The 9,268-nt window shown below is 38.8% G+C and overlaps 1 long non-coding RNA gene across 2 annotated transcripts; it reads right to left on the minus strand.

The window, feature by feature from the left end:
• Nucleotides 1-851: 851 nt before the first annotated feature.
• LOC120728583 lies at nucleotides 852-4,608 on the minus strand. 2 transcript variants are annotated; one of them, XR_005694747.1, is made up of 7 exons: nucleotides 4,284-4,608; nucleotides 2,655-2,786; nucleotides 2,438-2,537; nucleotides 2,260-2,319; nucleotides 2,077-2,167; nucleotides 1,753-1,910; nucleotides 852-1,096 (listed from the first exon to the last, which is right to left on the minus strand). It is a non-coding gene; the product is annotated as an uncharacterized LOC120728583 (long non-coding RNA). The 2 variants fall into 2 exon arrangements; XR_005694746.1 differs by having other exon boundaries at nucleotides 4,279-4,608.
• Nucleotides 4,609-9,268: the final 4,660 nt, after the last annotated feature.

The raw sequence follows: 9,268 nt of genomic DNA on the forward strand, positions 1-9,268 counted from the left end.
GGGTAGATTTCTAATTATTAAACTATCAATATTGAACAAAAAACTATGTATTGTAAGTATATATGGTCCAAATGTTGATGAACCCTCATTCTTCCACGGATTTTTTTAGTGCACTCTCTGAACACCTCGATTGCACACTCATTCTTGGCGGCGACCTCAACCTTGGACTACACTGTAAAAAAAAAATCTGTCAAATTTACGGTAAAATACCGGCAGCTGTGGTTGCCAGGAATATACCGTGTAAAAAATGTGGAATCTGTAAAAGACAATACGGTATACTGGTTTTGTAACCCTAATTTTTAAGGTAGACAACGTATTATTTTACCAAAATCATGATAGAAAAAACCAAATATATTTGTCAATTATACAGCAATTTAATGTAAAAAATGCAACTTTCCATAGCTTTTTACGGATATTTGCAGTAAAAAAAAAAGTTATAATATAATAATATTTACAGTAATTTGTTGTTAATTTAACAGTAATAGGATAGACCCTATTATTGTAAATAACTGTAAAAATAACAGAAATATGTTAAACCTTATTAAAACCTTTGACAGTAAAAAACACAGTGAAATTGTATAACAAATTACAGCATTTTATTTTGACCAGATACATTTTACGGTAAATTCCTGGCAACCACAGCTGCCGGTATTTTACCGCTAAAAATACAGTACAATATGAGGAACATAAATGGTTTACCGTACATTTTACATTTGCAACCGCTAAATATAGAAAAATCTAAAGATGCTCATATACAACCAAGGTAGAGAATATTACTGATAAACAATGAGAAAATTTGACATACCATTTGAAAACAGACTAAACATATCATTTTCTCTATTCCCACAAAACAGCATAGATCTTGAGAATACAGCATGTGTCCATATATATGGCTGGTAATCCATGGAGGAATGAATAAACATGAAACAAAATATTACCTGCCCCTGACCTATCAACAGTAATGAGTCACTAGGTCCTGCCTTGGTGAAGGAAAGGACTCGGTGGAGTTTCTAATGCGCATGGTGTTGAAGATACAAGCTCTGCAGGAGTACTTCAATGTCCATCAGGAGTTCACTTTGGACTGGCAGGATCCCCTCTGCAGCAAAAAAATGGACAAAGTTTGATCAGTGCTTGAGCAAAATGCACAGAAATGAACAAAACGTGCTGCCAAAAACATATCTAATGATAAATGATTTCTTAAGTGTAAAATATACAGTTCTTAAAGGATAGCTATTGTCAAAATGCAACCTGGGCTGTTTTTTTTTGTTTTTTGTTTTTACTGTAAACGAGACAAGCATATATCTAAAAGCATAATTACGACAAACAAGCCGTTTTTGAGATTGACCGTGATTTTGTTTTGTGGTCAATAGCCAGTGAATGGGAATACTAGGGGGCCGGGGCATAAATTTGAGCACATCAAAATCGATACAGTAAAAAAAAAAAAAAAAAAAAAAGGAAACAGCCCAGGTTGCGTTTTGGCAATAGTTATACTTTAAATCTACTTATGTAAAAGTGATACATAGACAACGCAGCCCTAATCACAATCATAATTTGTTGGAAAACGTATTTAAGTTTCGTATTGATTTATCATAGAACTTGAAGTTAATGGCTGAATGCATGGTGATGAGACCCAATCTACATTTTATAGCGTGTGAAACTGCTCACCTGGACATGAACCTGAGCTCGGCTGATTAAGATTAGTGTCTCCTGTCCATCTTTCTTTAGCAAAACTTGAATAATACCACTGCTTACCTCTTATTGAATCTTTGGGTGCAGACTTAATTGAAGAGCCTCGTATAAACAGGCAGGGTGTGATGTTTAGGGAAACCAAAGAATACAGGCGCCATCATTTCTGCCAGAAGACTCATGGGGTGCAACGAAGCTTTCATTGTGGACTGGCTAGATACCTTCTGCATTCAGAAAGAAAACAAGAAGGGCATACACCATAAACAATAATAACTGACAAAAATAATGAGACAAGAAATTAAAGTAACAAAATAAGTGCAAATCAAGTTTCCCTGTGTTGCAGTGTAGCTGAATGTTTTTCAACAATTTGATTTACGGTAAAACACATACCAAATATTTCCAGCCAAGGTTTGTTTCAATCTTCAGCATGTTTTTCCTGCCATTGTCTTGAAACTGTTTCATCTGTCCCTCTCATTTGATGCTGTTTACAAAAACAAAACAGCAACATTGTAAAGGGAAAAAGGAAAATTAATTTAATGGAAAAAAAAAAAAGATTATGACCTGAAATCTCACCATTTCCTGAGAGTCACAGGTCCTTTGAGTATCCTTATGGTTTCTGCTCAAATTCAGTGTCTGAAAAGGGCAGGAACAAAACAAACCTTTTTAATCATAATAAAGACAAAATAAGATTTAGAGACAGACGACAAAGAAATGTGTAAAATATCTTCTTGAATCTGTTTACTTTACTAACCTTGAAAGAGACTCTTGGGTCTTAGCTGTGCCACCACCCTTAAACCTTAAAACAGATGGAGACGATATGCTGGCCTGGCTTGAAATTTCCATATTTGGTGCTGTAAAACAATATCACAAACAATAGATTAATTGTACTTTTTGGACCTTGGCCAAAGCATAATAGAAAAAACAGAAAGCCCTTCATGGCTATTGTGCAATGAAATCATAATACTTACTGGTTTGTTTCTCAGATGTCTCCACTCCTAATGATTGTAGTGCCTCCAGTACAATTTCAAGGATTGAGGCAGACAGGTCCGGCAGCACCTTAGTAATGGAACTCCTTATGCTGTCCCCCATTTCCAAGATGTCTGATAAAAGAATGTGAATAAAGGTCAATTTACACCAAGTGGTACCTTTGGTCTTAAAATATGAAGCTGATCTTGCTTGATACTACACTTTTATACAGTGTTTCGTAAGTACCAAACTAACAGCACCATTATTGTGACAGCACACTGTGTTTCAATGGAACCATTTGGTACCCATACTTCATGTAAGATGTTAATGGATAGAAATCAATTAAGTCAATGGGTTTTGACCAAAAAAATCATTGTATTTAAAACAGCTTACTATCACTTATGTCACACAGAACATCAGCAGGAGGCTCAGTAGAGGGCTCTTCTGATTTCTGCCACAGATCAGACTCTAGCAGACATCTCAAAGTCTCTCTTAAAGGCACATAATAGGCAAACCTATCTTTTCTGTTTTCATCTCTCCCTAAAAATATTTTCTTTGGTTCCACATAGTTGAAGGCTTTTTTAAAGATCTGAGCTCTGGAGTGCACTGTCCTCAATGGCCCGGTATGACATGCAGAAAAAAGATCATAGCTTTTGACAGACTCGCAGACTTTGTTGATGTCCTCCTCTGATAATGATGTGTCATCTTTTAACAGTGATGCAAGTTTACCCAAACTGTATGTCTGTCCCAACTCATGCATGTTCTGCATTTCCTCTACAATGTTCTGTATGGTTGAAGCAGGCAGTAGAAACTGACCCTGCAATTTTAAGTAGAATAGTGAAACGTTTCTCAGAAAAAGATCAGAATTCAGGGGGCATTTCCATGTTATCTTCATGTGTAATAGACTGTGCAGCAGGCTCGGAAATCAAGGGTACAAAGTCATCTGATGTGGTTGGAACAGATGATGATTGACATGCAGACTCTCTATATAAATCACCAATGCTGCTGTCTGAAAACTCTGTGTTTACGTGACATGTGAGCAGTAAAAGATGATTTAACTCTAAAGGTATTTGTGCATCCTCTTACTGGACAAGTGACCACGTGTCCTTCCACAATATGGCTCTTCAGATGAGCTATTAACTCTTTAGAGTTCTGACACTGACGTTCACACATCGCCATTGCACATGTAAACGAAGAAACCACCACCACACCAGTGACATGGGTGGGGGCAGAGTGTCTTCGGTAAAAATGAGCCTTAAACGCGCCATACCTGGTGTATGTCTGCTTGCAGCCTGCTTCAATACACCGAAAGAAACAACGTGGCTCATTCCGATGCAGTTTACAATGAAGCACGTAGCCCCTTGATGACTGAACTACCTTACCACAGAAATTACACGTTAACATAACTCCATGTACTTTGGTAATTCTTCCCTAGCGAATTAAGCACGCCATATACAGAAACTAATCCAGAGCAATGCTTCCCTCGCAACAGTAATGCTAACTCAACTCACAAATGCTAACTAAATCCACAACCTCACTCATAAAAAACGAACTGCTAAAATTATCTATAAACGCTGGGCTGGTGGATTTTTATAACAGAGATAACTTGAAGTCGCATGTACTCACCTCACCTCGAACTAATTGTAAGCTGCCAGGATGTCTACAAATTCCGAAGATGCTGTGGTCCAAGCAGCAATAAATGGCGCTAATATACCAGTTCAAAACTGTGTCCGTTAGCGAAGCCAACTTGAGTCTCCTGCATGAAAAAAAGAGCGGTTGGCACACAGCTCAGCAGCGCGCCGCGCTATTGGTCATTTTCAGGTGACGTCATCCCGCAATGTAACGTCGCTCTTTGTTTCTTTAGGAGGTTCGAATTTGATCAGAAGTCACGTCTGCAGACCGCTGCAGCCACGTCTTGCCTTGCTTCCCCTTTTTTTGGTGAAATGGTTCTCTCATACTGCACAATGTTGCTACCAGATTTTTTTTCTCTGCAATTCGAACGTAAAATGTCTGTACACAGTTTACCAGCAGTTTAGCTACCAATCAACAGCGATCACACAAATTCAAAATTTAAGGCCGACCCACTTAAGGTGGTCTGATAATATGGCGTGAAACACAACAACATAAAGTTGTTTTAAAATAATAATTAAAAAAGATTATTGAAATCAATTTTATTCACAACCATAAACTTTATTTTTAACATCTTCTTTTGCTGTTGATTTTTTTATCAGAAGGTTAACAATGATATACTGCAGGCCTAACTTTTAATCTGTATATCAGTATCTGAATTTTAAAATAAAAAAATACTATCAGTTTTATTGTCTTTCACTGCTGATATTTGCTTTTTTTTAATGGTATGTAATTGTAAAATGTATGCATATTTATTTGTTTTCACAGAAAATATTTATAATTTCAACCTTTTATTACAGTAAAAAACAAAGTTTTATCCAGTCTCACAATTAACGGTTATTCAATCTATTTAATACAGTAAAAGGAAGTTTTTGGTTTTACGCTCCATTACCGTTGGAATTTGACGGTGTTTTGCTGTATATTTTACTGACTTTTTTTACAGTGTAAATGAAGAAATGGATAGGCTCAGCGCAACTGGCAATCCACAAATATAATCAAACAGTATGTGAGCGACTTTGGCCTTCGCGATGCATGGCGCTCCCTTCACCCCAACAGTAAGGAATATACTTTTTTCTCACATGTTCATCACTCCTACTCTCGTCTGGATTATTTTTTGGTCAGCAGCTCACTGCTGAACGACATTTCAGACACTGAGATTCATCCTATAGCTGTCAGCGATCATGCTCCTGTATCTTTAACACTAATGCACAAGAATAATACTACGCCAAGTAAAAACTGGAGATTTAATACATCACTGCTTAAAGATGAAGACTTTATTAAATATTTCAAAAAGGAATGGACTTCATATTTAGACTTTAATGACACTCCGGGAATATCTGCTTCTGTTCTATGGGAAGCAGGGAAAGCTGTGATGAGAGGTAAAATAATTTCTTTCTCATCACACAAAAAGAAAGAAGAAAACAAATATTCAGGAATTAGAAAAAAACATCAAATCACTAGAAGAAGCCTACGCGTGCGACCAAGATCAGGAAACATTGAACAAAATACGCAAAACAAAACTAGAATTAAATGAAATTATTAATAAAAAAACACAATTCCTTATACAAAGACTTCGCTTGCAGAATTTTGAACACAGTAACAAATCAGGTCGATTTCTAGCTAACCAGTTAAAAATCAATAAAGAAAAAACAACTATATGTGCTGCTAAAGATTTATCGGGGAACACAATATATGACCCTGGAAGAATAAACAACATTTTTAGGGATTTCTATGAAACTTTATATTCACCACAAATATACCCATCTAAAAATGAAATTGATTTGTTTCTTGACAACATAACTCTTCCAAAATTACTAGACAGTCAAGCAATGGCACTGGATTCGCCACTGACGCCAGGTGAACTCCAGGAAGCCCTGATAAGTATGCCCAATAATAAGGCTCCAGGTCCAGACGGCTTTCCTGCAGAATTCTATATAGAATTCTGGACAATTTTGGCACCAGTATTCCACGGAATGTTGCAGGAAATCGAGGAAAATGGCAGACTACCACCAAATATGAATTCTGCCACATTAGTCTCCTGTTAAAACCAGGCAAAGACCCTTTATTTCCCTCAAGCTATCGTCCAATTTCTCTTTTAAATGTAGACCTTAAAATAATCTGCAAAGCTCTCTCTCAAAGAGATTAGAGAAAATAACCCCCCTCTTAATTCATCCTGACCAAACTGGTTTCATAAAAGGTCGGCACTCCTCAACAAACACTCGTAGATTACTTAATTTAAAAGACTACTCATACAATAAAAACATCGAAACCATAATATTATCTCTAGATGCAGAAAAAGCATTTGACAGAGTTAACTGGAAATTTTTATTCGCAACTTTACACAAATTTGGTTTTGGAAACTCTTTCATAAACTGGATAAGAATATTATACAATTCCCCAACAGCTCGTATCAGAACAAATGACCAGACATCTTCCAGCTTCTGTCTCCTGAGGGGCACCGGACAGGGATGCCCACTCTCCCCTTCACTTTTTGCAATTTTTATCGACCCTCTAGCAGCAGCATTTAGACAGGCTACAACAATTAAGGGCATAAAATGTAAGAATATAGAACATAAAATCAGTCTCTATGCGGATGATGTGTTGCTTTTTCTGCAAAACACACAAACCAACCTCTCTGAGGTAATTACTCTAATAAACTGGTTTTCAAGAGTTTCAGATTATTCAATTAACTGGCCAAAATCTACAGTTCTCCCCATTAACTGCTCCTTCCATAATTCTTCCTCTGCCCCACTACAATCCGGAAATATTAATATAGGTATTAATGTTTCTCCTAAGCTTTCAGACTTAACTAAATTAAACCACATCCCACTTCTAAAGAAAGTAGAAGGCGATCTGACTAGATGGAAATCTTTACCCATATCACTCATGGGAAGGGTCGCCACTATAAAAATGATGATCTTGCCAAAAATAAATTACTTATTTTTCATGATCCCTAACAAACCATCACAAGATTGGTTCAGATCTCTGGATTCATATATTTCCAAATTCCTTTGGAAAGATAAACCCCCGCGTATCATCTTAAAAACGCTACAAAGAACCAAGGATAGAGGAGGATTAGATCTGCCTAATTTTCACCAATACTTCTTAGCCAACAGGCTTCAGTTCATCTCAGAATGGTTAAAACATACCTTCTTAGATGAGCCCTGGCTAGATGTTGAACAGGCACTATGCAAGGATCTAGAGATTTCAGACCTACCATTTATTAGCTCAAACATCAAAAGACATAAATGCTTTAAAAGTATCAACATCAGCTTTTCTCTGACAGCATGGTGGGAGTTTCTAAAAATAACGGAGTCTTCATTAATCCCATGCAAACGTACACCTATCTGGAATAACCCTGACATATTACAAAACAATAATATGATTAACTTCCCAGAATGGAGTTGTAAAGGAATTAAATACTTAGAACATATATTAGAGGGAACAGAATTTTTTCCATTTGACAGACTAGTTGCACAATATGGGATCAACAAGAAAAGATTTTTAGAATATCAACAAATTAAATCCATAGTAAAAAATTAATTTAACCTCAGTCAAGTTGAATTACAAACACCACCAAGTGCGGCACATTTCCTTACTCTTAAATCCCCCAAATTATTATCTAAAATATACAGAACACTTTCTAAATTAGATGAATCAATATCCCTTCCTATTGCAAAGTGGGAAGCAGATTTATCAGTCAGCTTAGACCAAAACTTCTGGTCTCAGGTATGCTTAAAAACCTTTAAATTGATTAAAAATCCCAGTCTGCAATTAATACAATACAAAATACTACATAGAGTGCACTATACAGGTCATCGGATGTTCAAGATGGGCTTTACATCTTCCAACAACTGCTCACACTGTCAAGGCAATACACCAGGCAATTACATCCACGCTCTTTGGTTCTGTCCACCAGTGCAGAAGTTTTGGCACGAGATATGTGAAGACTTATCAAAGTGTCTGAAATGTAAAATTCCAACCTCCCCTTTAGTATGCTTGTTGAGAAAACTGGATGAGGTCACTACAGAAACTAATACAGTCCACATGGTTTTTACTGCCCTATGCATCGCCAAGAAAACGGTCCTCATGAACTGGAAAAATAAAAATAATCTTAAATCTAGCCAATATAGAAACCTTCTAATAGATCACATTAGTCTCGATATAGCCTCTGCCACCACATTAGATCAATCCCTCTGGGCTCCTTTGATCGGCTCCATCACCTAGCGGGGGTAGGGGGTCGTGGTTTGGTCCCGCCTTAGCTACTGTGGTTGATATGGAGTTGGGACGGGCTTAGGGCGCCTGGAGGACCCCTAGAGACGTTATCCCTGGAGGGCTTAACCCGGGGGTTGTGTTCATAACCTGGTTAGTGGCTCTGGTCGCTCTTAGAGGTTGTTCTCCTCGTGGCTGCGTGCAGCGGGGCTGGAGGATGGTCTGTACTGGTGGACGTAGGTTACTGGCCTGGTGGCCTGGCTGCCCCTGAGTGGATCCGGGGCAGGCGTGGGGGTTTGGGGTTCAGGGGTGCTTCGCCTCCATGCTGGGGCTCTGGCTGGGCCTTGGGGGCTTCGGTCCTCGTCGGTGTGTCACCAAGGTTGGGAGCGGGTGGGTGCACGGGGGCTCAGCCCTGGCGCAGGGGGGCTCTTGTGCATCGGCCTAACTGGGGGGCTCTTCAACTGGCGGGGAGGTTGTTCCATCCTTGCAGGAGTCCACTCTGCAGGTGGGGGAGAGACATAGGAGAGGTGGAGAATAAACTTAACCTGGGTGTCTGTTGTCTTGTGTAGTCTGGGAGACGATTGAATGTTGGGGTGGGTACAGTTTCCTCTGCGGTAGGGTAGGGTGGGCTGCCCTGGGTCCTGTGGGGCTTGGCAGTGCTACCGTAGGCCCCGGTCTGGATGGACCTGGGCTCCCTTGCCTTGGTGGGTACCAGAGGACGGGGGTGCCTACTGGGGTCAGCGGGGGAGCTGGCCCTAGGGAGGGGCATCCTCCC

The sequence above is a fragment of the Simochromis diagramma genome, unplaced genomic scaffold (genome assembly GCF_900408965.1).
Source record: "Simochromis diagramma unplaced genomic scaffold, fSimDia1.1 OVJJ01000303.1, whole genome shotgun sequence".
Taxonomy (NCBI): domain Eukaryota; kingdom Metazoa; phylum Chordata; class Actinopteri; order Cichliformes; family Cichlidae; genus Simochromis; species Simochromis diagramma.